This window comes from Telmatherina bonti (assembly GCF_933228915.1).
Source record: "Telmatherina bonti genome assembly, chromosome: 4".
Classification (NCBI taxonomy): domain Eukaryota; kingdom Metazoa; phylum Chordata; class Actinopteri; order Atheriniformes; family Telmatherinidae; genus Telmatherina; species Telmatherina bonti.
This window is the reverse complement of record NC_136622.1, coordinates 37995160-38010813: the sequence shown is the minus strand read 5'-3', so window position 1 is coordinate 38010813 and position 15654 is coordinate 37995160. Positions and strand designations below refer to the sequence as shown.

Genomic DNA, 15654 nt, shown 5'->3' with positions numbered 1-15654 from the left:
GTCCTCTAACCGTCTGTCCTCTAACAGTCTGTCCTCTAACCATCTGTCCTCTAACAGTCTGTCCTCTAACAGTCTGTCCTCTAACCGTCTGTCCTCTAACCGTCACGAGATGCGTCTGTCCTCTAACCGCCTGTCCTCTAACCGTCTGTCCTCTAACAGTCTGTCCTCTAACCATCTGTCCTCTAACAGTCTGTCCTCTAACAGTCTGTCCTCTAACCGTCACGAGACGCGTCTGTCCTCTAACCGTCTGTCCTCTAACAGTCTGTCCTCTAACAGTCTGTCCTCTAACCATCTGTCCTCTAACAGTCTGTCCTCTAACAGTCTGTCCTCTAACAGTCTGTCCTCTAACCGTCTGTCCTCTAACCGTCACGAGATGCGTCTGTCCTCTAACCGTCTGTCCTCTAACCGTCACGAGACGCGTCTGTCCTCTAACCGTCTGTCCTCTAACCGTCTGTCCTCTAACCGTCTGTCCTCTAACCGTCACGAGATGCGTCTGTCCTCTAACCGTCTGTCCTCTAACCGTCACGAGACGCGTCTGTCCTCTAACCGTCTGTCCTCTAACAGTCTGTCCTCTAACAGTCTGTCCTCTAACCGTCTGTCCTCTAACAGTCTGTCCTCTAACCGTCTGTCCTCTAACAGTCTGTCCTCTAACCGTCTGTCCTCTAACAGTCTGTCCTCTAACAGTCTGTCCTCTAACCGTCTGTCCTCTAACAGTCTGTCCTCTAACAGTCTGTCCTCTAACCGTCACGAGACGCGTCTGTCCTCTAACAGTCTGTCCTCTAACCGTCTGTCCTCTAACCGTCACGAGACGTGTCTGTCCTCTAACCGTCTGTCCTCTAACCGTCACGAGACACGCCTGTCCTCTAACCGTCTGTCCTCTAACAGTCTGTCCTCTAACCGTCACGAGACGCGTCTGTCCTCTAACAGTCTGTCCTCTAACCGTCTGTCCTCTAACCGTCACGAGACGTGTCTGTCCTCTAACCGTCTGTCCTCTAACCGTCACGAGACACGCCTGTCCTCTAACCGTCTGTCCTCTAACAGTCTGTCCTCTAACCGTCACGAGATGCGTCTGTCCTCTAACCGTCACGAGACGCGTCTGTCCTCTAACCGTCTGTCCTCTAACCGTCTGTCCTCTAACAGTCTGTCCTCTAACCGTCTGTCCTCTAACAGTCTGTCCTCTAACCGTCTGTCCTCTAACAGTCTGTCCTCTAACAGTCTGTCCTCTAACCGTCTGTCCTCTAACAGTCTGTCCTCTAACAGTCTGTCCTCTAACCGTCTGTCCTCTAACAGTCTGTCCTCTAACAGTCTGTCCTCTAACCGTCACGAGACGCGTCTGTCCTCTAACAGTCTGTCCTCTAACCGTCTGTCCTCTAACCGTCACGAGACGTGTCTGTCCTCTAACCGTCTGTCCTCTAACTGTCACGAGACGCGTCTGTCCTCTAACAGTCTGTCCTCTAACCGTCACGAGACACGCCTGTCCTCTAACCGTCTGTCCTCTAACCGTCACGAGACGCGTCTGTCCTCTAACCGTCTGTCCTCTAACAGTCTGTCCTCTAACCGTCACGAGACACGCCTGTCCTCTAACCGTCTGTCCTCTAACAGTCTGTCCTCTAACCGTCACGAGACGCGTCTGTCCTCTAACAGTCTGTCCTCTAACCGTCTGTCCTCTAACCGTCACGAGACGTGTCTGTCCTCTAACCGTCTGTCCTCTAACCGTCACGAGACACGCCTGTCCTCTAACCGTCTGTCCTCTAACAGTCTGTCCTCTAACCGTCACGAGATGCGTCTGTCCTCTAACCGTCACGAGACGCGTCTGTCCTCTAACCGTCTGTCCTCTAACCGTCTGTCCTCTAACAGTCTGTCCTCTAACCGTCTGTCCTCTAACAGTCTGTCCTCTAACCGTCTGTCCTCTAACAGTCTGTCCTCTAACAGTCTGTCCTCTAACCGTCTGTCCTCTAACAGTCTGTCCTCTAACAGTCTGTCCTCTAACCGTCTGTCCTCTAACAGTCTGTCCTCTAACAGTCTGTCCTCTAACCGTCACGAGACGCGTCTGTCCTCTAACAGTCTGTCCTCTAACCGTCTGTCCTCTAACCGTCACGAGACGTGTCTGTCCTCTAACCGTCTGTCCTCTAACTGTCACGAGACGCGTCTGTCCTCTAACAGTCTGTCCTCTAACCGTCACGAGACACGCCTGTCCTCTAACCGTCTGTCCTCTAACCGTCACGAGACGCGTCTGTCCTCTAACCGTCTGTCCTCTAACAGTCTGTCCTCTAACCGTCACGAGACACGCCTGTCCTCTAACCGTCTGTCCTCTAACCGTCACGAGACGTGTCTGTCCTCTAACCGTCTGTCCTCTAACCGTCACGAACGCGTCTGTCCTCTAACAGTCTGTCCTCTAACCGTCACGAGACACGCCTGTCCTCTAACCGTCACGAGACGCGTCTGTCCTCTAACCGTCTGTCCTCTAACAGTCTGTCCTCTAACCGTCACGAGACACGCCTGTCCTCTAACCGTCTGTCCTCTAACCATCTGTCCTCTAACCGTCACGAGACGCGTCTGTCCTCTAACCGTCTGTCCTCTAACCGTCACGAGACACGCCTGTCCTCTAACCGTCTGTCCTCTAACCGTCACGAGACGCGTCTGTCCTCTAACCGTCACGAGACACGCCTGTTCTCTAACCGTCTGTCCTCTAACAGTCTGTCCTTTAACCGTCACGAGACACGCCTGTCCTCTAACCGTCTGTCCTCTAACCGTCACGAGACGCGTCTGTCCTCTAACAGTCTGTCCTCTAACCGTCACAAGACACGCCTGTCCTCTAACCGTCTGTCCTCTAACCGTCACGAGACGCGTCTGTCCTCTAACTGTCTGTCCTCTAACTGTCGGTCCTCTAACCGTCACGAGACGCGTCTGTCCTCTAACCGTCTGTCCTCTAACCGTCACGAGACACGCCTGTCCTCTAACCGTCTGTCCTCTAACAGTCTGTCCTCTAACCGTCACGAGACGCGTCTGTCCTCTAACCGTCTGTCCTCTAACCGTCACGAGACACGTCTGTCCTCTAACCGTCTGTCCTCTAACCGTCACGAGACGCATCTGTCCTCTAACCGTCTGTCCTCTAACCGTCACGAGACACGCCTGTCCTCTAACCGTCTGTCCTCTAACCGTCACGAGACGCTTCTGTCCTCTAACCGTCTGTCCTCTAACCGTCACGAGACACGCCTGTTCTCTAACCGTCTGTCCTCTAACAGTCTGTCCTTTAACCGTCACGAGACACGCCTGTCCTCTAACCGTCTGTCCTCTAACCGTCACGAGACGCGTCTGTCCTCTAACCGTCACGAGACACGCCTGTCCTCTAACCGTCACGAGACGCGTCTGTCCTCTAACTGTCTGTCCTCTAACCGTCACGAGACGCGTCTGTCCTCTAACCGTCACGAGACGCGTCTGTCCTCTAACTGTCTGTCCTTTAACCGTCACGATACACGTCTGTCCTCTAACCGTCTGTCCTCTAACCGTCTGTCCTCTAACCGTCACGAGACGCGTCTGTCCTCTAACCGTCTGTCCTCTAACCGTCACGAGACGCGTCTGTCCTCTAACCGTCTGTCCTCTAACCGTCACGAGACGCGTCTGTCCTCTAACCGTCTGTCCTCTAACCGTCTTTCCTCTAACCGTCACGATACACGTCTGTCCTCTAACCGTCACGATACACGTCTGTCCTCTAACCGTCTGTCCTCTAACCGTCACGATACACGTCTGTCCTCTAACCGTCACGATACACGTCTGTCCTCTAACCGTCTGTCCTCTAACAGTCACGATACACGTCTGTCCTCTAACCGTCTGTCCTGTAACCGTGAGACAAGTGATGTCATACTCTAGGCCGTTTCTGATTGGCGGTTGAGTAATGGGATTACTCTTCACTGGAGAGTAAGGCTGAGGATGATGATGATGAGGAGTGTGATGTTAAATACAGCAGAATAACGATGAAGATGATGCCTGAAAATGTGGAGCGACTAAAATAAGATTCCCTAAATCTCCCCGACAACCCCCCCCCACATCTGACCCAGAAAAACACCACATAGGAAGAGGAGGAAGAGGAGGGGAGAATGAGATGAAAGTAAGGTGGCATGAAAAAGAAAACTGGATCAGAAAGAAAAGAAAGGATGAAGAGGAGGAAGAAAAACTGCAACGGGAAGAAAAAAGATCAAAGGAAAAAGATCTGAAAAACGGAATAAAAGAAGAATGGAGAAAACGAAGAGATGAAAAAGAAAAACTGAAAGAATGAAAGAAAAGATGGAAATACGATGAGATGAAGAATAAAAGAAAGAACGAAAGAAGGAAAGAAAGGAAGGGAGGAATGAAAATAAAGCCGAGTGAGAGATGAAGGACGAGCGTGTTAATTAGCTGTGTGCTCATTAAGCATCCAGACTTAATTACAGCTGGTGAACCACACACACACACACACACACGCGCAGAGAACGACGGGGAGAACGACGCTGCAGCAGACAACATGAAACTGTAAAAACGGCTCTTAAAGGCGCGAAACGTTAAAATGTTTCTTTCTCAGGTTTTTCATCAGAAAGCCGGACAGACACAAAACTCCACCACAGAAGAAGAAAACCTACAGGAAGTGACCTTTAACCTGCAAGCTGGGATTCCCGGATCAGATGCAACTGTCAACACCTGCTTGGTTCTGCACACACAAACATATATGTAGACACGCACTCACACACACACACACATGCTCACTGTGCGGGAGAGGTATAAGTGACCTTTAACCTCTCCTGCAGAAACAACCTGATGTTTTCTGCCAAGGAGGTTCAGACTTCACGTCTTACTAGCACGTCAGGGACCCGTACTTCTTACCTACATTACGGGGACTTTTGGTTACAGGGACACAACAATCAGATTTCTGCACTTCCCAGATTATTCTAGTGATCATGTAAACAACATAATCTGGTTATGCTTTATCAGATTATGGCAGTTATCTGGTTATGTGCATTCAGATTAACACATCTACATAAGCTGTATTAATCATTTTAATATCAAATATCTGACCATTATCTAATTTCTGGGGTTATCAGATTAATTAACTAATAATGTAAACAGCATAATCTTATTTGTTATTAGGTAAATGCCATTCAGTAATAACTTTCTTTTTTTTTTGATGAACACACCTAAACAGTCGGATGTTGTGCATGTCGATCCATGGATCTGATTTATTAACTCTGTCAAGGTGGTTATGTTTCCACCAGCGTTTATCTGAGTGTCTGTCTGTGTTTAAGATAAAAGTTCCTTCATTCATCCTAACCGCTGAGTCCGATGTAGGGTTGCAGGGAAGCTGGAGCCCATCCTAGCAGTCTGGGCGAACTCAAAAAGTTATGGACAGATTTTCATTAAATTTTCAGGACTTGTTGGAAATGTTGTATAGGAAGAACTATTTTATCCTGGTGGTGATCCGGATCACTGTTTGAATCCAGGAATTTGTAAAGGCTTTGGTGGAGGTTTGCGCTCTCCAAGTGCTTTTCAGAGTTTTTTCCCCCGTTCACATGCAAAGAACTGAGTAGCTTCTGTCTCTTTAATGTCTTATGTTAAAGGGATGCAACATGAATGGAGCACAGAATGATGAAGTGCAACAACAGGAAGTTGGGGAATAAACAAAGTAAAACATTCACATGCAGTTAATTAAGCAAATAGTTTCTATATTAGCAGCAAGCGCTAAGACTGCATACACCTCCACTAGCAGTTAATGCATCATTAGCAGCTAACACACACTGCAGGTTCGTTGCATCACTGTGGATGAAGACTTGTCATATCAGATCCTATAGTAATCTTATTACTCCCAATTATCTGATTTTGATGCTCAAGATGTGAGATAAGATGCTGACAGACACTCAGACCTCAGAGTAGAACAGATAAACAACAAAACAAGACTGTTTTGTTGTTTCAGAACAGCTGGACGTCAAAACATGAGTTAAAAATCTGCAGGTTTTTTTTTTTTATTTGTACTGATTTTCTTTCTTGTTTGAGAACGTTCTGGGTCCATCCGGAGACTCTGAACCAAATGTTGTGAGACTTTCTGCAGAACAGAACGCTCAGAAGAATTTCATCACTTTTTTAAACATAATTTTTCATCTTCAGTGTTTATTTGGCTCCACTTATCGGATGGAAACACGATGCTGCTGCACACGCAGGCCTGCAGCTGCCAGGGATTCCACTGTAATGCAACACCTCCGAGTCCGTGCGTGTGTGTGTGTGTGCACGTGTATGTGCATGTGAGTGCATGATAACCAACTGAAGCTCAGTGCTGAGGGCAAAGCTGCCAGCTCATCTCAGATAAATGAACAACATTATAGATGATACTGTGTGTGTGTGTGCACGTGTGTGTGTGTGCACGTGTGTGTGTGTGGTTAATAATAACACATGAAGTGAAAATGTGGTTTTCTGGCTGCAGGTCGACTAAAAGTCCAACATTTAAATAAACTTTTGGTAAAAACTTTCAGCAGAAATTTTATTTAATCTCAATCTAAACATGTTAATAAAACCAAGAAGAAAATCAAAACAATAATCAAATTATTTTTATTATTAAACTAAATAACATAATGAAATGAACCCTTTAAGACCTGACCCATGGAAAAGCGGTCTTTATTTGGTCCATATTAACTGTGGTGCTATTTCTACTTGAAATTAACTGGTCATGTGACCCCGACCAGTCTGGTGACTCGTAAACGTGAAAAGTTCTGTACGGACACATGTAAAAACCACCTCATAAGAGCGTATAAACATTTGTACAAGATACTTTTCTAGATGTAGCTGTTTCCATTCATTGTGATATTTGGGTTTTGCGTGATTCGGGGAGAATAGAAACAGTCAACTGAGCCAACAGCGGAAGCAGCTGATGTGTGGAAAGTTTCACAGTTCGTGTCTTTATCATCATTTCACTGATGACCTCGTGGAAAGGATAGAAACGCAGCAAAACCTCTGTAGATCATCACAGCGCTACACACTACCCTTCCCGATGGAAACTTGTGATGAAAGAAGCATTTTAAGCTCTCGTCTCGTATCTGGTTTTGTTTTGGATTTGTTGCTTTCTAGGGGAAGTCTGGATCTTTCAGACACATTAGCGTCTGTTAACGGACTCATTCAGCTCATTCAATCTGTCTTCTTCGACGTGTCATTCACAAACACATTAGAGGCTGAAACTAAACACCTGCAATGCTTTCACTGCTGCGCACACACACGCCAGCTCAGCCTGTTAGCATGAAGCACTCGGGTTTCTTCCAGCTGCTGCTGCCTCTCTCTGAATTTTTCCTTTGAAAAGACGCATCTGGACAACGAACGGCTGAAACGTCCCAACAGGAAACAATGAAGCTGCAGTTTATCCGTTTATCCTACTGCAGAGGCTAAAACATTTGTCCCCTCATAACTACATCATCAATAATCGATCAACGGTAAACAAATTTTAAAAAGCCATTGAGAAAAAGCTCACCGGAAACCACCGGGGGCAGTGTCGAGCTGAATAACCGACTGTGGTGGAATTATACGTAAAGTGTGGTTTTAATATGTTACTCATTTATTAAGCTTCTCTTATGCAGTACAAGATATATATTCTGCATAGTTAGAGTAGTTCAATAAGCTTGCTTTAGTAGGTTCATGCATAAAACTAAGTGTTCTGTTCAAGGCCTGCTTCAGCTTCGACTCTCCAAGCTAGCAGTTGTTGTGACTCGTGCTGCCAGGCAGAGGTTATCTGTGTCTGCCTAAAGATCGCCGTAACACCCTGAGCAGGGCAGAGATCTCGCCAGCAACATCTGGGCATCGTCAATAAATTACACAGAAAACAGCTGATCTATAGATTTATTTCTCATCGGATGAATTCCACGACACCAACACACAACTTAAAGCAACCAACCAGAGAAGAGGAGGAACAGGAAGAAGACAAGAGAAACCACCAGATTAAGAGCACCCAAAGGAGTGGAGAAGAGACAGCAAAAGAACCTTCAAGGTTTTTTTTTCTTGTGTTTTTGGATGGTTTATAGCGATGTGTTGCCACGACCAAACGCTGTCATATAGAAGCAAACTCAGGACTGCCCACTAGTGGATGAACTGACGTAACCACGGCAACGTAAAAGACGCATGGAAGTATGAGGACGGAGACGTGGGACAATGTGTAAGACGGACGTCCATGTTTATGTAGGTAGAGAAGCAGAGAAAGACGCTCTTACATAAATGCATCATATTTTATTCTTGTAATGTTAAACAGTAGTGGGGGTGGCGCTTGTTCTTCTGCGTTTGTTTAGATCAGAATAATTTACAGGAAATGTGTAAAACTGTTATTTAATTGTGACTTTTTGTGTTTTTGTTGTTTTATCAAGTATTATTTTCTGTTTCTCCACTTCTGTTATTGTGATGAAAATTAAAGTTATATATGAGTTAAACTAATGAGTTTATCACAGGTTTTCTTCACAGGATGATTATTCACTTTTATTTTCTTTATTAAATATTTCTTCTGCAAAAACTTAATTCTAAATAAAATTATGTAAAAAAAAAAGTGAAAACAACTCATTTAATTCCAGTTCCTGCTCGCTGTGTCTGAGACATTTTGCTTGGTTTTATAGTATGTAAACATAAGTTTTCATATAAACAGGTTGAATTTTAATGAGCAAAACTATTACAAATTATTTGTAATTAAAAATCAGATTTATTGATCAGGAGTCTTTAGATTCAGATTATTTTAAACACTTAATTTAAAATTTTAATCACCTTTACAGAAGTGTATTAAAACTAAAACAGACATTTCAGCAAAAATCTAATTAAAAGAAATAAATTAACTTTTTCAATTAAAAGTAGAAAAAAGAAACAATTTTCTCTCAAAGTTTTTCTTTGACTTAAAAAATCTAAAATAACGATATCGTTTGTGATGTTTGGATAGGAATAGAAAATATTTCACACTGATTTATGATCAACATATAAAGTCAATTTAATTTGTTATTGTTGAAATGGTAATTTTGACACTTTATATATTTTTACATACAAACGATGCATCTTTTTTATATTTCTATCATAACATAAAATCTCATTTTGAATTTGGCTTTTTATTTTTATTCTATTAGTCTAATTGATTACCTTTGTTTTTCATATTAATTATATAGTAGTTCATGTTTTCAAATGTTTTTATTAGTGTGTATTATTTCTTGTTAATTTAATTAAATATATTTAGTTTTAGTCTTTTAATGTATCTAAATTGTTTTTAAAATAATTATAGATTGTAGTATGTATGTTAAGGAATTTGTTAAAGTTTCCATGAAAAACAAACGAACAGACTTTGTCTTATTTCTGATAAATTTTAGGATTGATCATTAAACACTGGGCGTCTCTCCAGCGCCACCAGCAGGACGGCGGCGTGTTTGGTCACATGACCCGTTTTCATCCTGCTCTAAAGATGAAACCCGGTTTGTTTGAGACAAAGAGATGTTTGACGGAGACGTCCAGCTCCTCCAGACAGACACGAAACACTGTTCAGTCGTCCGTCAGACCCCGAGGGAGGAAGACGAGGAGGAGGAAGGGCAGCAAAAAGGGGGGGGGGGGGGGGGGGGGGGGGGGCAGTTAAGCTTATTAGTTCCCCCCATCCCCCAACACTCACACAAAGACACACTAAGATGAGCGGGAGACGACCGACGAATGATTTCAAACCCTCAGACACAAAAATACAAAATTTATTTAGTTTAACAGGAATTAATTTAAATAAAAGTTAATTTTTCATCAAGTTTAATCAGACGACACACAATAACTTGACTGAACCAAACGAAGAGAAAAAGAGGCAGAAGAATAAAGATTAAGAACAAAAAGAAACAGAAAAATAAGAAAAAGGACAAAAGGAGAGTAAAAGAAGAGGAAGAGGAGCAGGAGGAAGAAGAAGAGGAGGAAGGAGGAGAAGAAGAAGAAGAGGAAGGAGAAGAGGAAGAAGAAGAAGATGAAGGAGAGGAGGAAGAGGAGGAAGAAGAAGAAGAAGAGGAAGAGGAAGAAGAGGAGGAAGGAGAAGAGGAAGAAGAAGGAGAAGAAGAAGAGGAAGAAGAAGAAGATGAAGGAGAGGAGGAAGAGGAAGGAGAGGAGGAAGAGGAGGAAGAAGAAGAAGAGGAAGAAGAAGAAGAAGAAGAGGAAGAGGAAGAAGAGGAGGAAGGAGAAGAGGAAGAAGAAGGAGAAGAAGAAGAGGAAGGAGAAGAGGAAGAAGAAGAAGAAGGAGAAGAAGAAGAAGAGGAAGAAGAAGGAGAAGAAGAGGAAGAAGAAGGAGAAGAAGAAGAGGAAGAAGAAGAAGAAGAAGAAGAAGGAGAAGAAGAAGAAGAAGAGGAAGAAGAAGAAGAAGAAGAGGAAGAAGAAGAAGAAGAAGGAGAAGAAGAAGAAGAAGAAGGAGAAGAAGAAGAGGAAGAAGAAGAAGAAGGAGAGGAAGAAGAAGAAGAGGAAGAAGAAGAAGAAGAAGAGGAAGAGGAAGAAGAGGAAGAAGAAGAAGAAGAAGAGGACGATGCAGAAACCACCGGAACAAGGAGAAGCTGAAACATCATGGTTCCCTTCCTTTTTGTTCTTCTTCTGGTGTTTTTGTACAACTGTAAACAACTTGATAGCGGTGCATTTCCACGAGGAACTGGTGTCAGAAGTCTGAAACTCCACAGCCATGTGGACGTAGGAGACACGTGGAAGCATGAGGACCAGAGGAATGATGGCGAACCAACATCCAGAAGGGAGCAGTAAATGTGTTCAGTTCAACATGGCGGCCTGTCGGGACGCTGGACGGGACCGGTTAAAACTCTAAAAAGGCAGCAGGAGATGAGTCCACTTGTTCTGCTCGGCCTCCTCATCCTTCTCACGTCTTCAGATTCAGATGGCAATGTCGGGTCCGAAAGAAATGGGACATTCGGATATTGTGAAACTTCCCCGTTTTCGGCGAAGCGAAGCAAATTGGACGGGTTGGTGGAAAGGTTCTGAGCTGAACTGGATTGGTTTGTGACTTCCCAAGCCAACTGACGTGGAACTCTGATGTGAAAAACTTCGTCATCATCGACTTTTTATCCATTTCAGTCATTTTTTAAATCCGAATCGGATGGTCAGTGGAACCGTGATTGTTCATCTGGAGGAATTCTGGGTCAGGCTTTTGTGTTTCCACTCACTCCTTTAAAACTTTACTTTTTATTTTACCGCTTAATTCACCCATAAATCCTAACACAACGTCAACATTCACAACTTAAAAATCAGCTGATCTCACTGCTTTGCTTGCGATTGAGTTTGCTAATTAATCCGTTTCTCTCGGGTTTGACAGGCACACATCCCAGGATGTAACCATGGAAACCATGGAAACGACTAACCCGCCCAACACACCGCAGGGCGATGAGTGGAAGAGCGAGGTAGAGACAGACAGCGAGAGAGAGGATGAGGTGTGAAGAGTCTTCAGTCCCTTCGGGGAGCCGACGGATTTGCTCGTTCTTCCATCATCTCTGTGGCAACCGAATAATAATTAATCCACGTCTTTGTGTGCACAGCGTGTCTTTCTTCAGCATGTCTGATATTTCTGAGTTGCCTGTGCTTAAGCAACAATATCCATCCTTCAAAACGTCCCTCAACAGAGACATGATGCCAAGAGATACGTTTCCATGGAAACCAGGAAACTGAAGAGACCGGACGGATTTAAAGGTTTGTTGAACATTAGATATGTTGTCAGATTTTCCACCGTCTCGTTTGTCTGGACAGATTAAGCCTAAAACTTTCCCTACATGTCCGAGCTTCGTCCCTTCACCAGCTCCATGTCTTACTCTGCAGCTGATTTACAGAAGTTTTACAGCATTTAGCTCCCGTCTCCACATCCCCTCCCTCCAGAAGAAAAAAGACGTATCACACACACACACACACACACACACACACACACACACACACACACACAAACACACACACACACACACACACAGCTGTGGACTTATCTGACGTAGATTCACCCATTTCAGACTTCTGCAGAGAAAATCTGGCTGCAATGTGACGGATTGTTTTTAGGTGACGGAAGACTTTATTCTTTACCTGCTGATCTTCACCTGGAGACAGACGGACAGTTTTATTTTTTGTCCCCAGAAGACCTACTGTCCTCATGTGTCTCTGTACTGTCCTCATGTGTCTCTGTACTGTCCTCATGTGTCTCTGTACTGTCCTCATGTGTCTCTGCTGTCCTCATGTCTCTCTGCTGTCCTCATGTCTCTCTGCTGTCCTCATGTCTCTCTGCTGTCCTCATGTGTCTCTCTGCTGTCCTCATGTCTCTCTACTGTCCTCATGTGTCTGTACTGTCCTCATGTCTCTCTACTGTCCTCATGTCTCTCTACTGTCCTCATGTCTCTCTGCTGTCCTCATGTCTCTCTGCTGTCCTCATGTCTCTCTACTGTCCTCATGTGTCTCTCTGCTGTCCTCATGTGTCTCTGCTGTCCTCATGTCTCTCTACTGTCCTCATGTCTCTCTGCTGTCCTCATGTCTCTCTGCTGTCCTCATGTCTCTCTACTGTCCTCATGTGTCTCTCTGCTGTCCTCATGTGTCTCTCTGCTGTCCTCATGTCTCTCTACTGTCCTCATGTGTCTGTACTGTCCTCATGTCTCTCTACTGTCCTCATGTGTCTCTACTGACCTCATGTGTCTCTCTACTGTCCTCATGTGTCTCTACTGTCCTCATGTGTCTCTACTGTCCTCATGTGTCTGTACTGTCCTCATGTCTCTCTACTGTCCTCATGTGTCTCTCTACTGTCCTCATGTGTCTCTGCTGTCCTCATGTCTCTCTACTGTCCTCATGTGTTTCTGCTGTCCTCATGTGTCTCTGTACTGTCCTCATGTGTCTCTGCTGTCCTCATGTCTCTCTACTGTTCTCATGTGTCTCTCTACTGTCCTCATGTGTCTCTGCTGTCCTCATGTGTCTCTGCTGTCCTCATGTGTCTCTCTACTGTCCTCATGTCTCTACTGTCCTCATGTGTCTCTGCTTTCCTCATGTCTCTCTCTGCTGTCCTCATGTCTCTATACTGTCCTCATGTCTCTCTACTGTCCTCATGTCTCTCTACTGTCCTCATGTGTCTCTGCTGTCCTCATGTCTCTCTGCTGTCCTCATGTGTCTCTCCGCTGTCCTCATGTGTCTCGGCTGTCCTCATGTCTCTCTGCTGTCCTCATGTGTCTACTGTCCTCATGTGTCTCTCTACTGTCCTCATGTGTCTCTCTACTGTCCTCATGTGTCTCTGCTGTCCTCATGCGTCTCTGCTGTCCTCATGCGTCTCTGCTGTCCTCATGCGTCTCTACTGTCCTCATGCGTCTCTACTGTCCTCATGTGTCTCTACTGTCCTCATGTGTCTCTCTACTGTCCTCATGTGTCTCTCTACTGTCCTCGTGTCTCTACTGTCCTCATGTGTCTCTGCTGTCCTCATGTGTCTCTGCTTTCCTCATGTGTCTCTGCTGTCCTCATGTGTCTCTCTACTGTCCTCATGTGTCTCTCTACTGTCCTCATGTGTCTGTACTGTCCTCATGTCTCTCTACTGTCCTCATGTGTCTCTCTACTGTCCTCATGTCTCTCTACTGTCCTCATGTGTCTACTGTCCTCATGTGTCTACTGTCCTCATGTCTCTCTACTGTCCTCATGTGTCTCTACTGTCCTCATGTGTCTCTACTGTCCTCATGTGTCTCTCTACTGTCCTCATGGGTCTCTACTGTCCTCATGGGTCTCTACTGTCCTCATGGGTCTCTCTACTGTCCTCATGGGTCTGTACTGTCCTCATGTCTCTCTACTGTCCTCATGTCTCTCTACTGTCATGTGTCTCTACTGTCCTCATGTGTCTCTCTACTGTCCTCATGTGTCTACTGACCTCATGTGTCTCTCTACTGTCCTCATGTGTCTCTCTACTGTCCTCATGTCTCTCTACTGTCATGTGTCTCTACTGTCCTCATGTGTCTCTCTACTGTCCTCATGTGTCTCTACTGACCTCATGTGTCTCTGCTGTCCTCATGTGTCTCTGCTGTCCTCATGTCTCTCTACTGTCCTCATGTGTCTCTACTGTCATGTGTCTCTACTGTCATGTGTCTCTACTGTCCTCGTGTCTCTACTGTCATGTGTCTCTACTGTCCTCGTGTCTCTCTACTGTCCTCATGTGTCTCTACTGTCATGTGTTTCTCTACTGTCCTCATGTGTCTCTGCTGTCCTCATGTGTCTCTCTACTGTCCTCATGTGTCTCTACTGTCCTCATGTCTCTCTGCTGTCCTCATGTCTCTCTGCTGTCCCCATGTGTCTCTCTACTGTCCTCATGTGTCTCTACTGTCCTCATGTGTTTCTACTGTCCTCATGTGTCTCTACTGTCCTCATGTCTCTCTACTGTCATGTGTCTGTACTGTCCTCATGTCTCTCTACTGTCCTCATGTGTCTCTGCTGTCCTCATGTGTCTCTACTGTCCTCATGTGTCTCTACTGACCTCATGTGGGTCTCTACTGTCCTCATGGGTCTCTACTGTCCTCATGGGTCTCTACTGTCCTCATGGGTCTCTCTACTGTCCTCATGTGTCTCTACTGTCCTCATGTCTCTCTACTGTCCTCATGTCTCTCTGCTGTCCCCATGTGTCTCTCTACTGTCCTCATGTCTCTCTACTGTCCTCATGTGTCTCTCTACTGTCCTCATGTGTCTCTACTGTCCTCATGTCTCTCTACTGTCATGTGTCTGTACTGTCCTCATGTCTCTCTACTGCCCTCATGTGTCTCTGCTGTCCTCGTGTCTCTACTGTCCTCATGTGTCTCTACTGTCCTCATGTCTCTGCTGTCCTCATGTCTCTCTGCTGTCCTCATGTGTCTCTCTACTGTCCTCATGTCTCTCTACTGTCCTCATGTGTCTCTCTACTGTCCTCATGTGTCTCTACTGTCCTCATGTCTCTCTACTGTCCTCATGTGTCTCTGCTGTCCTCATGTCTCTCTACTGTCCTCATGTGTCTCTCTACTGTCCTCATGTCTCTCTACTGTCATGTGTCTGTACTGTCCTCATGTGTCTCTGCTGTCCTCATGTGTCTCTGCTGTCTTCATGTGTATCTACTGTCATGTGTCTCTCTACTGTCCTCATGTGTCTCTACTGTCCTCATGTGTCCCTACTGTCCTCATGTGTGTCTCTGCTGTCCTCATGTGTCTCTGCTGTCCTCATGTGTCTCTGCTGTCTTCATGTGTCTCTCTACTGTCATGTGTCTCTCTGCTGTCCTCGTGTCTCTCTGCTGTCTTCATGTGTCTCTGCTGTCCTCATGTGTCTCTGCTGTCCTCATGTCTCTCTACTGTCCTCATGTGTCTCTACTGTCCTCATGTGTCCCTACTGTCCTCATGTGTGTCTCTGCTGTCCTCATGTGTCTCTGCTGTCCTCATGTGTCTCTGCTGTCTTCATGTGTCTCTCTACTGTCATGTGTCTCTCTACTGTCCTCGTGTGTCTCTCTGCTGTCCTCAAGTCTCTCTACTGTCATGTTTCTCTACTGTCCTCATGTGTTTCTCTACTGTCCTCATGTGTCTCTGCTGTCCTCATGTGTCTCTGCTGTCCTCATGTCTCTCTGCTGTCCTCATGTGTCTCTGCTGTCCTCATGTCTCTCTACTGTCCTCATGTGTCTGTACTGTCCTCATGTCTCTCTACTGTCCTCATGTCTCT

General features: G+C 45.5%; 1 protein-coding gene across 1 annotated transcript in view; it reads right to left on the bottom strand.

Moving 5' to 3' along the window:
- The window catches only part of plxna3 (plexin A3), a 123289-nt gene that overhangs the window by 53833 nt on the left and 53802 nt on the right, over nt 1-15654 (bottom strand). The window lies entirely within an intron of this gene.